Genomic DNA, 15,382 nt, shown 5'->3' with positions numbered 1-15,382 from the left:
AAAATTCCCACCAACAAAACAAAAACAAATCCCCACAAATATGTGTATAATGGTGTATATGCAGCTGGGGTAGCCAACAGTGTAGACGTTGCCCAATATCATTTCATTGCCTGATTGTCTTGCTTCTCAGGGGGTCTCACGAGTATCCTAATAGGAAGTTTCATGTAACTGGCTCTGTCTTGGGCCACAGCAGTGAACTTTACCCGCCAGTAGGCCACAGCCCACCTTCAGCAATGAATTGGAAATTTCAGGGTTTCTTTGTTGAGATTTTCTCCATGTCTTCCTTCCATGTCTACTCTGACACATCCCAAGAGGCAGTATCTGTTTCCTATATCTGGTAGTTCCATGTTCTTTTTAAAAATTGTTTATTTATTTGAAAGGTATATGAGAGAGAGAGAGAGAGAGAGAGTGAGAGTGAGAGAGAGAGAGAATCTTTCATCTGCTAGTTCATTCCCCAAATGCCACCAACATCTGGGGCTGGTCTGGGCTGAAGCCAACAGCCAGGAACTCAATCCTGATTTCTCACATAGATGGCAGGGGACAAAGTGCTTGTGTCATCCTGTGCTGCCTCCCTAGTTGTATTGGCAGGAAGCTGGATCAGAAGTGATGTAGCCAGGACATGAACCAGGCACTCTGCTAGAGATACAGGTGTTTCAATTGGTGGCTTAATCAGCTGCACCCCAATGTCACTCCCTCTGTATTCTTTACTGCTTTCTTCCTTCTTTTTAATAGTTAACCACATTTTTCTAGGTGATGAATTTTTTATAGATTTACTTATTTATTTGAAATTCTGAGAGAGAGAGAGAGAGAGAGAGAGAGAGAGAGAGAAGCTTCATTCACTGGTTCACTACCTAGATGGCTACAACAGCCACGACTGCTCTAGGCTGAAGCTGGGATTTTCCTCTGAGTCTTCTATGTGGGTGGCAGGAGTCCAAACACTTGAGTCATCTTCTGCTGCTTTTCTCAGACCATTAGCAGGAGCTGTATCAGAAATGGAACAGCTTGGACATGAACCAGCATATATACGGGATGCTGGCATTGGAGGCAGTGTTTTTTTTTTTTTTCTTCTCTTAATATACAGAAGATCAGTTTAGTATACATTAAGTAAAGATTTCAACAGTTTGCTCCCACACAGAAACATAAAGTGAAAAATAATAGATGATTTTTTAAATGATGATGAAATCAGATCAGACCTATTGTCATGTTTAATCCCAGTGAGAGTCAAGTTGGGAATTGCTGATTTCTTCTTTTTTTTTTTAAACAGAAGATCAGTTTAGTATACATTAAGTAAAGATTTCAACAGTTTGCACCCCCATAGAAACACAAAGTGAAATATACTGTTTGAGTACTCGTTATAGCATTAAGTCTCAATGTACAGCACATTAAGGACAGAGATCCTACATGAGGAGTAAGTGCACAGTGACTCCTGTTGTTGACTTTACAAATTGACACTCCTGTTTATGGCATCAGTAATCTCACTATGCTTCAGTCATGAGATTCCAAGGCTATGGAAGCCTTTTGAGTTCTCCGACTCTTATCTTGTTTAGACAAGGTCATAGTCAAAGTGGAGGTTCTCTCCTCCCTTCAGAGAAAGGTACCTCCTTCTTGGATGACCTGTTCCTTCCACTGGGATCTCACTCACAGAGATCTTTCATTTAGGTCTTTTTTTTTGCCAAAGTGTCTTGGCTTTCCATGCCTGAAATACTCTCATGGGCTTTTCAGCCAGATCCAAATGCCTTTAGGGCTGATTCTGAGGCCAGAGTGCTATTTAGGACATCTGCCATTCTATGAGTCTGCTGAGTATCTCGCTTCCCATGTTGGATCACTCTCCCCTTTATTTATTCTATCGGTTAGTATTAGCAGGTACTAGACTTGTTTATGTGCTCCCTTTGACTCTTAGTCCTTTCATTATGATCAATTGTGAACTGAAATTGATCACTTGGACTAGTGAGATGGCATTGGTACATGCCACCTTGATGGGATTGAATTGGAGTCCCCTGGTATGTTTCTAACTCTACCATTTGGGGCAAGTCAGCTTGAGCATGTCCCAAATTGTACATCTCTTCCCTCTCTTATTCCCACTCTTATGTTTAACAGGGATCACATTTCAGTTAAATTTCAACACTTAAGAATAACTGTGTGATAATTACAGAATTAAACCAGTCATATTAAGTAGAACAGACAAAAAGAAACTACTAAGAGGGATAATGTATTAAGTTGTTCATTAACAGTCAGGGCTATGCTGATCAAGTCACCGTTTCCCATAGTGTCTATTTCACTTCAACAGGTTTCCTTTTTGGTGTTCAGTCAGTTGTCACTGATCAGGGCGAACATATGGTATTTGTCCCTTTGGGACTGGCTTATTTCACTCAGCATGATGTGTTCTAGATTCCTCCATTTTGTTGCAAATGACTGGATTTCGTTGTTTCTTACTGAGGTATAGTATTCTGAAGAGTACATATCCCATAATTTCTTTATCCAGTCTACCGTTGATGGGCATTTAGATTGGTTTTAGGTCTTGGCTATTGTGAATTGTGCTGCAATAAACATTAGGGTGCAGACCGCTTTTTTGTTTGCCAATTTAAACTCCTTTGGGTAAATTCCAAGGAGTGGGATGGCTGGGTCGAACGGTAGGGTTATTTTCAGGTTTCTGAGGAATCTCCAGACTGACTTCCATAGTGGCTTGACCAGTTTGCATTCCCACCAACAGTGGGTTAGTGTCCCTTTTTCCCCACATCCTCGCCAGCATCTGTTGTTGGTAGATTTCTGTATGTGAGCCATCATAACCGGGGTGAGGTGAAACCTCATTATGGTTTTGATTTGCATTTCCCTGATTGCTAGTGATCTTGAACATTTTCCATGTGCCTGTTGGCCATTTGGATTTCCTCTTTTGAAAAATGTCTATTGAGGTCCTTGGCCCATCTCTTAAGTGGGTTGTTGGTTTTGTTTTTGTCGAGTTTCTTGATCTCTTTGTAGATTCTGGTTATTAACCCTTTATCTGTTGCATAGTTTGCAAATATTTTTTCCCATTCTGTCGGTTGTCTCTTCACTCTCCTGACTGTTTCTTTTGCAGTACAGAAACTTCTCAATTTGATGCAATCCCAATAGTTGATTTTGCCTTTGACTGCCTGCGCCTCCTGGGTCTTTTCCAGAAACTCTTTGCCTGTGCCAATATCTTGGAGGGTTTCTCCAATGTTCTCTAGTAACTTCATGGTGTCAGGTCGTAGATTTAGGTCTTTAATCGCTGTTGAGTGGATTTTTGTGTAAGGTGTAAGGTAGGGGTCTTGCTTCATGCTTCTGCACATAGAAATCCAGTTTTCCCAGCACCATTTATTGAATAGACTGTTCTTGCTCCAGAAATTGGTTTTAGATCCTTGATCAAATATAAGTTGGCTGTAGATGTTTGGGTTGATTTCTGGTGTTTCAATTGTGTTCCATTGGTCTATCCATCTGTTTCTGTACCAGCACCCTGCTGTTTTGAATACAAATGCTCTATAGTATGTCCTGAAATCTGGTATTGAGATGCCTCTGGCTTTGTTTTTGTTGTACAAGATTGCTTTAGCTATTCGAGGTCTCTTATGCCTCCATATGAATTTCAGCATCATTTTTTCTAGATCTGAGAAAAATGTCTTTGGTATCCTCATTGGGATTGCATTGAATCTATAAATTGCTTTTGGGAGAATGGACATTTTGATGATGTTGATTCTTCCAATCCATGAGCATGGAAGATTTTTCCATTTCTTGGTATCCTCTTCTATTTCTTTCTTTAAGATTTTGTAATTCTCATCGTAGAGATCTTTAACGTCCTTGGTTAAGTTTATTCCAAGGTAAATGATTGTTTTTGTAGCTATTGTGAATGGGATTGATCTTAGTAGTTCTTTCTCAGTCATGGCATTGCTTGTGTATACAAAGGCTGTTGATTTTTGTGCATTGATTTTATATCCTGCCACTTTGTGAAACTCCTCTATGAGTTCCAATAGTCTCTTAGTAGAGTTCTTTGGGTCCCCTAAATAAAGAATCATGTCATCTGCAAAGAGGGATAGTTTGACTTCTTCCTTCTCAATTTGTATTCCTTTGATTTCTTTTTCTTGTCTGATGGCTCTGGCTAAAACTTCCAGAACTATGTTAAATAGCAGTGGTGAGAGTGGGCATCCCTGCCTGGTACCAGATCTCAGTGGAAATGCTTCCAACTTTTCCCCATTCAATAGGATGCTGGCTGTGGGTTTTTCATAAATTGCTTTGATTATATTGAGGAATGTTCCTTCTATACCCAATTTGCTGAGAGTTTTCATCATGAAAGGGTGTTGAATTTTATTGAATGCTTTCTCTGCATCAATTGAGATAATCATATGGCTTTTTTTTTGCAGTCTGTTAATATGGTTAATCACATTGATTGATTTGTGAATGTTGAACCATCCCTGCATACCAGGGATGAATCCCACTTGGTCTGGGTGGATGATCTTTCTGATGTGTTGTTGTATTATATTGGCCAGAATTTTATTGAGGATTTTTGCGTCTATGTTCATCAGGGATATTGGTCTATAATTTTCTTTCAGTGCTGCATCTTTTTCCGGCTTAGGAATTAAGGTGATGCTGGCTTCATAGAAAGAATTTGGGAGGATTCCCTCTTCTTCGATTGTTCTGAATAGTTTGAGAAGAAATGGGATTAGTTCTTCTTTAAATGTCTGGTAGAATTCAGCAGTGAATCCATCTGGTCCTGGGCTTTTCTTTGTTTGGAGGGCCTTTATTACTGTTTCAATTTCTGTTTCAGTTATGGGTCTATTTAGGTTTTCTATGTCTTCATGGTTCAATTTTGGTAGATTGCATGTGTCCAGGAATCTATCCATTTCTGATAGATTTTCCTGTTTGCTGGCATACAAGTCCTTTTAGTAATTTCTGATGATTCTTTTTATTTCTGTGGTGTCTGTTGTTACGTTTCCTTTTTCATCTCTGATTTTATTGATTTGGGTCTTTTCTTTTTTTAGTTAGTTGGGCCAATGGGGTGTCAATTTTGTTTATTTTTTCAAAAAACCAGCTTCTCGCTTGGCTGATTTTTTGTAATGTTTTTGGATTCAATCCTGTTAATTTCTTCTCTGATTTTAATTATTTCTTTTCTCCTACTAGATTTGGGTTTGGTTTGCTGCAGTTTTTCTAGGTCCTTGAGGTGCGCTGAAAGCTCATTTATTTGGTACCTTTCCAATTTCTTGGTATAGGCACCTATTGCTATAAACTTGCCTCTCAAACTGCTTTTGCTGTATCCCATAAGTTTTGATATGCTGTGTTGTTATCCTCATTTACTTCCAGAATGTTTTTGATTTCTCTTTTGATTTCTTCTATGACCCATTGTTCATTCAGGAGCATGTTGTTCAATCTCCACGTGTTTGCATACTTTCTAGGGTTTCCTGAGTTGCTAATTTCCAGCTTCATTCCTTTATGGTCTGAGAAGCTGCATGGTATGATTCTAATTCTTTTGAATTTGCTGAGACTTGCTTTATGGCCTAGTATGTGATCAATCCTAGAGAAGGTTCCATGCACTGCTGAGAAGAATGTGAAGTCTTTAGCTGTAGGATTGAAATTTCTGTAGATATCTGTTAGATCCATTTGGGCAATAGTGTCGATTAAATCTGCTGTTTCCTTGTTAATCTTCTGTCCGGATGATCTGTCTATTTCTGAGAGTGGAGTATTGAAGTCCCCCAGTACTATTGTATTGGAATCTAAATCTCCCTTTAAGTCCCTTAACATATATTTTAAATAGACCGCTGCCCTGTAATTAGGTGCATATACATTTATAATGGTTACATCTTCCTGTTGAATTGAACCCTTAATCATTATATAGTGTCCCACTTTGCCTTTCACTTTCAGTCTGCATGCATCTTTGTTAGAGAGATGCGTTTCTTGTAGGCAACAAATAGTTGGGTTGTGTTCCTTGAGCCAATCAGCCAATCGGTGCCTTTTAACTGAAGAATTAAGACCATTAAAGTTCAATGTGACTATTGATATGTAGTGACTTTGCCCTCCCATTTTCCCGGAGATATTTTCTAGTATATGCTTTGAGCTTCCCATGCTCTTTTACTGGTGGTTTCTCTTCCTTTCCCTTCTTTCATATTGATGGCCGTGTTTCTGTGTTTCTGAGTGTAGCACATCTTTAAGTATCTTTTGCAGGGCTGGACGAGTGGCGGCAAAGTCTTTCAATTTCTGTTTGCTATGAAAGGTCTTTATTTCACCTTCATTCACAAAGGAGAGCTTAGCAGGATATAATATTCTGGGCTGGCAATTTTTCTCTCTTAGCACCTGTGCTATATCTCGCCATTCCCTCCTAGCCTGTAGTGTTTCTGATGAGAAGTCTGCTGTGAGTCTGATTGGAGATCCTCTGAGAGTAATCTGATGTTTCTCTCTTGCACATTTTAGGATCTTTTCTTTATGTTTCACTGTGGTAAGTTTAATTACCACGTGTCGTGGTGGGGATCACTTTTGGTCATGTTTATTGGGGGTTCTATGAGCTTCCTGTACTAGGATGTCTCTGTCCTTCTCCAGACCCGGAAAGTTCTCTGCTAGTATCTCACTAAAAAGGCCTTCTAATCCTTTCTCTCTCTCCATGCCTTCAGGAACTCCTAGAACTCGAATGTTGTTTTTTTTTTAATAGTATCCTGTAGATTCCCAACAATATTTTTTAGATTTCTAATTTCCTCTTCTTTTCTTTGGTTTGACTGTATGTTTTCCTGTGCTCTAAGTCCGATATTCTCTCTTCTGCTTCATCCATTCTGTTTTTAAGGCTCTCTAATGTGTTTGTCATTTGATCTATTGAGCTCTTCATTTCATTTTGATTTCTCTTCACTATCACACTTTCCTGTTCTACTAGTTTCTGAGTTTCATTTTGATTCTTCCTTAAAATTTCATTTTCACGAAAGAGATTTTCAATCCTGTCCAATAAGGATTTCCATAGTTCAAGGATTTGCTTTTGAAAACTTCTAAATGTTCTTATCATAAATTTTTTGAAATCCATATCTTGCATTTCTTCTATCTCATCATCTTCATAATCTTGGCTTGGGGTGTTTTGTTTATTTGGAGGCATCATAGTGTCATCGTTGATCTTGTTCCCTCGATTTCTGTGTTTGTTGCTTGGCATAGTTAATTCTTCTTGTGTCACTGTGCGTTTTTTTTTTTTTATTATTTTATACTGTGTCCGTGTTAAGTGGACTGCCTGCTGTTGGAGGAGCCTTGGAGGTTTGAGATGGGTGTGGCCTGAGAGCTCTGCTTGGTTCTTCCGGGTTACGGGTGTGCAAAGGTGACACCCTCAGGTTTTGCGTGGTAAATCTCTCTCTTTTTATTTATTTATTTAATTTTTTCAGGGGGTAAGTAATACCGCACCGCACGGCTGTGCAGAATTGATGGTATTTAGCTTCTGATCTCTGGCTTCTACCCAAAGAGTCTGTGCAGGCTCTGTTTCTCCTCTAGACTCCCACTGGGTTGCCTAGGCTACTGAAGTGTAGTGACTCAGTTCCTTAGCTCTCCCCTGTTGTTATGTAAATCCAGAGAGGGGGCCTGCTCTTTGTCTCTTGCAAACTCTTACAAACTCTTGCAAAGTCTTGCAAGCCTTGCAGCCTTGCAACCTTTGCAAGGTTGGCGGAAAGAGAAACCCCCCACCTTTTTTTCCTTCTCTCCTGTAGTCAGTCTGGTGCACTTTCCCGCTCCCCTCTAGATTCTGACAGCCATTTCCCCGCCAATGTCTCGGGTTATTGAGCTCACCTCCCCTTCCAGGGCTGATGTGTGGACTCAGAGCCCTGAGCGTCCCAACTTTCCCCGCTGGTGTCTGTGTGACATGCACTCCCCTTCCTGCACTGGCGCACAGACCCTGTGGCTCCTGCCGCTGGGCTTCCGTGCGGTGGGCAACCTTGTTCTCCCAGTAGGTCCTCCGAGTCACAGCCACTAGAGCCAGAAGAGTTTCCTCTGCAATTTTTTCCTGATCCTTTTTCTGAGGCTACCGTAACTCCCCTTTTATTAAACTAAATTTTCCCGGACTATCGGTGCACGCCCTCACTATTCCACCATCTTCACCCTCATTCGGAGGCAGTGGTTTTACTGGCTATGCCACAAGGCCAGCCCCTAGGTAATAGTTTTTTATATTACATTTGCCTGCTCAAATGCCATGTAGTTGCTATCTTGTGATCAGACTTTCCTGTAATCAGCTAAGTCATAGTGTGGCTTAGAGGAGGGCACTGAACTGTTCACACTGTGTGGAAAATGGTTTTTCAGGCACTGACACATTTATTAAAATGTTTTATCTCAACCATAAGACCATAAAAAATACAATGTCCTTGCTTAGATTTTAAGTACCTTCTATATATTCATATATTAACTGCCATATTTATCTTCCATTCATTTTTCATTTATCTTTATGGCACTGCATTAATTTTGGATTATATAAGGGCATGCTTTCTTTTAAAGAGAGAGGAAAGGAAGGATGCAGATGGTATGATTTTATTTACAAATCCAGGAGTGATCTTTTTAGCTAAGTGTACGCCTGCCTAAATAGTTCCAGAAGCAATGAATAAATCCATCAATATTATAACACTTCATCAGGTTGATTTCTAAGTTATCTAGGTATACATTTGGCAATGAATTTATTTTTGGAGCTATACTGATCAAAGTTATAGATTGTTTTTCTGAGTATCCCAAAGCCTATAGTTTTATTGAACCATAAGATATTAACCAAATTTCTTCTCTTACTCACAGTATTTATTTTCAATTGCGTTTCCAGATGGACAATAAATACATTATTTTTCCAAATGCTATCTGAACTAGCTCTACAATTGTACCAGTTTCATCATTGATTAATCAATTAATTAAAATACTTGATTTCTATCTTTTCCTGAGTCACATTTATGACATTATTAAAAATTATACAGTATTGTCTTACATTTAAAGCACACAGACAAGAAAGAGGGAAATGAGAGAATGGGAATGTGATGATGGAGGGAGGATGAGGACAGAAATATGAAGCTGAATAGGAATGGGGGGATGATTGTGTGGAGAGAGGGAAAGAAGGAATAACTCAGAGGAAATGGCTGTGAGAGAGGTACTGTGATGAATGAAGAGGCACTGGAGAGACTGGGGGAGATCAACTTTGCTGAGGTTAGGGAGCTGAAAAGCTCTGTCTACTGGAGAAAGTCTAGGGAGACAGAGTTGATAAATAACAATCTCTTGCCTAAAATTGCTAGAGTGATTGCTTCTGTGCTAATTTTGTTCAAACATAACTGGACATTGAGTTTGAAGAAATTTCTCTTTTGAATCTAACAAGATCGCTGCTTTAAAAGAAAAATTTTTGCTGTTTAATCTGCCTGACTTGTTTTGTTACTAGGTTTAGAAGATTTGGCAAAATAACAATGAGTAATAAGAGTTTTATTATTATGGCCTCTAAGGTGGATCTTACAAATTAAAAAAAAATGGTTTAACTTAAAAAATGTATGAAGTGGAAGGGCTGACTTAGAAAAGCTGCCAGAGGCCACTCTCTAAGATAAGGGCGTAGCCATTATTGCCACAGCTGCAGCCAGAGCTCTTCAGGGAAACCTGTGTGGGGTATGGAGGAGGGAGTGACCATGGCTGCAAGGCCAGGCCAATTGGATGGCCAGCCAGGGACCCCAGTGAGCAAAGCAAGCCAGGCATTGCGGAGAGAGGAGCAGGCCTGGCTGCCTGTGATGCTTGCTGCTCCTCCCGTGCTCATCAGGGAGCTCAACCCACCTGCCAGCCCAGTGGTGTGGTGATGAGTGGGTCCATGATGTTACTGCTCTGTCTGCTGGGCTGCCACACTGCGGGAGTCCAGCAAGGCACTCAAAAGGTCATACTGAAGGTGCACTTGGTAATAACCAGGTAGGCAGACCATCCAGACTAGTTCCCATATATAAATTCTGGGTTACAAATTGCATTAATTTAGCCCCTCTGGATATAGTTGTGTGCTGGCAGGCAGGGTCAGAGCAAAATCCTTGTGGCCAGGACTCAGTCCCAGTTAAGAGACCAAGGAACCTCCAAGAATCCCACAGCATCTCTAGAAAACTCCTCACTGCTGCCACCTCCCTACTTTCCTCTGCTAAGGCCAGAGGCCCCTCCTCTACCAGATGGTCCATCACCATCTGTTTTACACACCTGCTGCAACCTGAGAAATCTGAATAGATGGGAAAGCATATCTGTTCAACCCAGAGCCTGTGAGCACAGAGAGGCCCCATCTCTGATTCCCAAGACAGAGCTGCAGGCAACAGTGACAGCAGCAATAGTGGTGGGAACAACAGCATTTCACACGGCACTCCAAGTGGCCCTGTGAGAGATCAGAGGGCCGCCGCAGGCTGACCAAGACAGTACTAATTAATGGGGACAACTAATTTTTCATTACCAACCATTCTCTACCACTGATTTAATTAATTGGAAGCAATCTAGGCTCTCCCAACCCCAAAAACCTGGAGACAGGTCTGAGAGTTTTTGTGGGCAGCAGCTTCTGTCGCATTTGGATCTCCAGCTACTTACTGATAGTCAGGCCCCTCTATGAAACTTCAGTGGGGGAGCAGAGAAAGAACTATTCAAATGGGGGCAAGAGCAACAAGAGGACTTTCTTCCTCTTAAAAAGGTTCTACGAGAGGCACCTGCTTCGGGATTCCCTGATGTGACGTGCAAATTCAATTTGTCCCTATGGGTCACAGCCCAAAATATAGGAAGCTGGAGGTGACCTGTGACCTATCTGTCCAAACAGTTAGACACAATGGCAGCTGGGTGGCTACCCTGCCTATAAGCCCTAGCCACCACTGCTTTCCTGGCAGAAGAGGCAAACTGACTATGGCACAAACCCTAATCATTAATGTCACACATGCAGTCACAGCCCTGATGGATCACAAAGAACACCACTGGCTCACCAACCCACGAATGAGCCACTACCAGGGCCTTCTCTGCGAGAACCCCCTCATGCTTTATTATATAATTAACAGGAATAAATTCAAGCATGATAGAGCCCTTTGTTCCTGTGCTCTCATTTGTTCCTTTGTACAAATTAAATAATTTTAAACTAAATACATGAACACTGTATGTGAATGGAATAATAAACATTTTAAAGCATGTTTATGGATGTAAGAAAAGTCAATTATATTGGTAGCTTATTAATTTATATTAATTATATTAGTAGCTTATTAATAGCTTTTTCTTCAAGCTGGAGATGGGTAAATGGCTACCCATAGGCCAAATCTAGTCTGCCATGTCTTTGTATGGCCCTTAATTGAGAATGATTTTTACATTTCATGTGCAATGGTACACATTTTGTGACATGTGAAAACTGTTAGGGTTAGAATAAAATGGCAATGAAAGAAATTGAAATGGAGAGAGGCAATTTGACAGCAGGGACAGGTTTTTTAGAAAATAAGTTTCAGAGGGGTCATCAGTCAAGAGAGACCAAAGTCTTTTCTCTTACAGGGTGAGAGAGTTTACAGGGTGGGGTCAGGAGAGGCAAATTTTGCAGCTGCAGATCAAGTTGGGGTGGATGAATGTTCCGGCTGGGTCAGGAGAGCCCGGTATCTGTCAGTGGGACATGCAGGAAACATACCCATTGGGTTAGGTGGGGCTTGGTGTTTGTCAAGTGGGAAGTGGGGCAAACTTATTGTATATTCTGTCCTGCTTGTCTCTTGCTAGGTCACTGGTGTGAGGTTGTGAATGCATTCTGTGCTTTCTCCCTTTTCCATTAATTATATGAAATTCAAATTTTCATGTCCATAAATATAGTTTTATTAGAACCAAGCCGTGTTTATCCATGTGTTGTCTATGGCTGCTTTCATGTTACAAGGGCAGGCTTGAGGAGTTGTGAGAACCCATCTGCGCTACAAAAACAAGTACTTTGCTTTTTATAGAAAAAGTTAACTGACCCTCGTTTTAAGTCAAGAATGGTGTTGGGAGAAACTGTTTTTATGGAATGCAGAGCAAAAATGAGGGAAAGATGTCTTCTCTACAGAGATCTCCTATCAGTTCACGCATTCCAGCTTTACCCTCTTACTGTTCTTGGTGTCGAGGTCTCCAACTCAGGAAATGGGAGTTTTGTATGAACAGTGATCTTCTCTTCAGAACACGAGGTTCCACCTTGAGCTCTGCTTTTCCCCAGTTTTCCAGAAAAGCAACACAGTCTCTTGTTATTCCTTCGTCTCTGACAAATCATTCCATTTCACAGTCATTTTAATAGTGTTTTGGGAGAGCAGAGATAAACTCTTGCATCCCACAGGAATAACTACTCTTCCTGCTATTAGCACAGTGAGATGGGGGAACTGCAGTGAGGAGGGTGTGTGAAGAGGTGGGGGAGCCCGCAAGTGAGCCCCGAGGTGGGGGAGGGGCAGCAAGCAGGGGCGTATCGGGGAGCGGGCGTGAGTAGGGGGAGGCTTGGCTGAGCAAGGCTGTGCACGATGCCCAGGAAGATGGGGCATGCAGAGGCCGACCCTGCCGGCGACGGGCGACGGGCGAGGGGTAGTGGGGTTGGTGAGAGGAGTAAGTGGAAGACTTGGGGTGCGAGAGGTGTGAGGAGGGAGGGAGGACCGGGAGAAGGAGGAAGCGAGGAGAGAAGAGTGTGGGAGGGAAGTACCCTGAGATCTGAGGCGGGAAGGCACTTCAGCAGAAGCTATGAGGTGACAGGCGTGAGGGGAAACTGAGGAGAGAACGTGGGAGGAGCCTGGGGGTGGCAAGAGACGCGAGGGGGAAGAGGCATGAGGAGGAAGACACGCAGCGAGGTGGGGCATTGGGGCGAGGCCGCGAGGGAGGAAGGCAGGTGAGGAGGGCGACATGGTGGGGAGGGGGGGAGGTGAGAGAGAGGCCCGGAGGAGACCGGGAGAGAAAACCGGACGTGAGGGCGAGGCCGGGAGACCGGGAGAGGAAACCGGACGTGAGGGCGAGGCCGGGAGACGGGGAGGGGAGGAAGGCGCGGGAGGAGGGAGACACGCGGGAGGGGGTGTGAGGGCGAGACGGGGGAACGGGGCGCTGAGGGGAAGACCGCGAGGGACGAAGACGCGGGAGAACGGAGACGGAAGCAGGAGGACAGACACTGGGGATCGTGAGGGAGCAAGGACTTGTGAGGATGGAGACGCGAGGAGTGGAGGGCCTGAGAGGCAAGACCGCGAGGGGGAAACTGAGGGGAGAAGGAGCCCTGGGGGCCACGAGCGGAGGCCACATGGTGGCGTGAGCAGCCGGACGAGGGAGTCGAGGCGCTCCGGGATCAGGTCCTGAGCGGGGCTGGCCGTGCTGTGCACGGTGTCTCCACGGACGCCTCCTGGGTGGCGGCCGCCCTGCCTGAGAGGGCACGGGCTGGTCAAAGGAGTCCCCACAGCATACGTTTCAAGGAAGAGCGGTTTCACCAGCTTGGTCCAAAGCAGTGGGTTCCCTTCCTCTGCCTGAGCCTCTTAGGTAAAGTTGTGTCTCCCAATTTGGATGAAACCTGAACAGAGGCAATGCTTTTTGACTTTGGTTTCTCCCAGAGTATCAGGGGTAATATCCGTGTTGGGGCTCTTCCCACACTTCTTGCTTCTTTGTAAATTTTTACATTTTGAATTAAGGCTCACAGAAAATTGCAAACAAATATTAAAAAGTATCCTTCACTCATCTTTCTCCAATGATAACATCTTACATTTTCAAAACCAGGAATTTGACAATTCTATTAAATAAAGCTTTATTAAATAAGACTTTATTCGGTTTCAGATATTATTTGGAGGGTCCATAGTAATACCATGACATATATAAGTTTAGGAAATCACTTCTGCCCTCAGAATAAAGAGCGATTTTATAATCACAAAGAATCTCCCTCATGCTCTGTCCTTTTAATCAGACCTTCCTCAAGTTGGTCTCTTGGCAGTTACCCATCTATTCTCCATCACTATGTTATTTCCGGAATGGGATCTAAATTGGATCCTACAGCATGCAACTTTGGGAATTGACTTCTCAAACTCAGCATTGTACCCTTAAGGTCCATCCAAGTTATTGCCTCAGTCAGTAGTTTGTTCTTTTTTGTGGCGAGGTATTCTGTTGTGCTGATGTGCCATAGATTATCCATTTGTCCATTGACAGACATCGGATTGCTTCTAGTTTTAAGATATTACAAATAAAGTTGCTATAAATAGTTCTGTACAGGTTTTTTAAAAAAAAACAAAATTATTTGAAATGGAGAGAGCACACTCATGATATTTTTCATTCACTTGCTCATTCCTCAGATGGCTGCAACAGCTGGGCAGACTGAAGCAGGGAGCTTGGAACTCAGTCTGGGTTTTTCTGCAAGAGTTGTGGGCACTCAAGTAGTTTGGTTATCATTTGATGCTTCCAATTGTGCTCATTAGCAAGAAGTTGAATGGAATCCAGAGTAGCTGGGTCTGGTGTCCAGGTACTCCCATATGGGCTGGGTCCCAAGTGGTCACTTAGTTGCCATAGCAAATGTCTGCCCCTCTGTACAGGATTTTATGTGGATGTATGTTTTATTTCTCTAGGTATGATGACAGCTAAATTACATGGTAAGTGTATATTTTACTTAATAAGAAACTAACAAACTTTCCTAGTTGCTGTATCATTTTATATTTTAGCAATGTATTTGAGATCAATTACTCTAATCATTAGCAACACTTAATATTACCAGTACTTTTAAAAAAGCCATCTTTGTAGTTCTATAGTGCTGTCATATTATGTTTAAATTTGCATGTTGCAGATGTCTAATGTTGTCGACAGTCTTCTCATGTATTTACTCACATCTGTATCTCCTTTTTTGGTGAAGAGTCTCCAGTCTTTTGACCATTTTCTGATGAGCTTTATTTGTTTACTTAATGTTGAATTTAGAGAGAGTTCTTTTTTTTTTTTTTGTAAAGAAACCATTTGCTTGATAAGTGTTTTGCAGATATTTTCTCCCAGACTGTGGTTTGTATTTTCATTTTCTCATCAGAGAGTTTTGAGGAGTAAAAGTTTTGAATTTTGATAAAGTACTATTTATCTAATTTTCCTCTAATTTTTTTTTGCCATATCTAACTCATGATGTTTCCTTCTTAAAGTCATGTACATTTTAGATTTAGATTTGTGATCTATTCTGATTTTTATTATTTTAAAAATGTGAGGTTTATATTAAGGGTAATTTTTTGTCCAGTCTAAGTCTAGTTTTAATAGTATATGTTGGAAATACTCTTTTTTTTCTGCATTGAATTGATTTTGCATTTTTATGAAAAATCAGTTGGGGACACTGTGTGAATCTTCTATACTATAATGTTTCATTTGTATATAGGTCTGTTCTTGTTTAGTATCATACTTTCTTTGTAGTTAGAGAATACATTTTAACATTGGGTAGTTGACTTCTACTTTATTATTGTTTTGGAGTATTATTTTAACATTATTACCAGGAACA

Source organism: Oryctolagus cuniculus, chromosome 5 (assembly GCF_964237555.1).
Source record: "Oryctolagus cuniculus chromosome 5, mOryCun1.1, whole genome shotgun sequence".
Lineage (NCBI taxonomy): Eukaryota > Metazoa > Chordata > Mammalia > Lagomorpha > Leporidae > Oryctolagus > Oryctolagus cuniculus.
Note: the sequence above shows the minus strand (reverse complement) of the source record.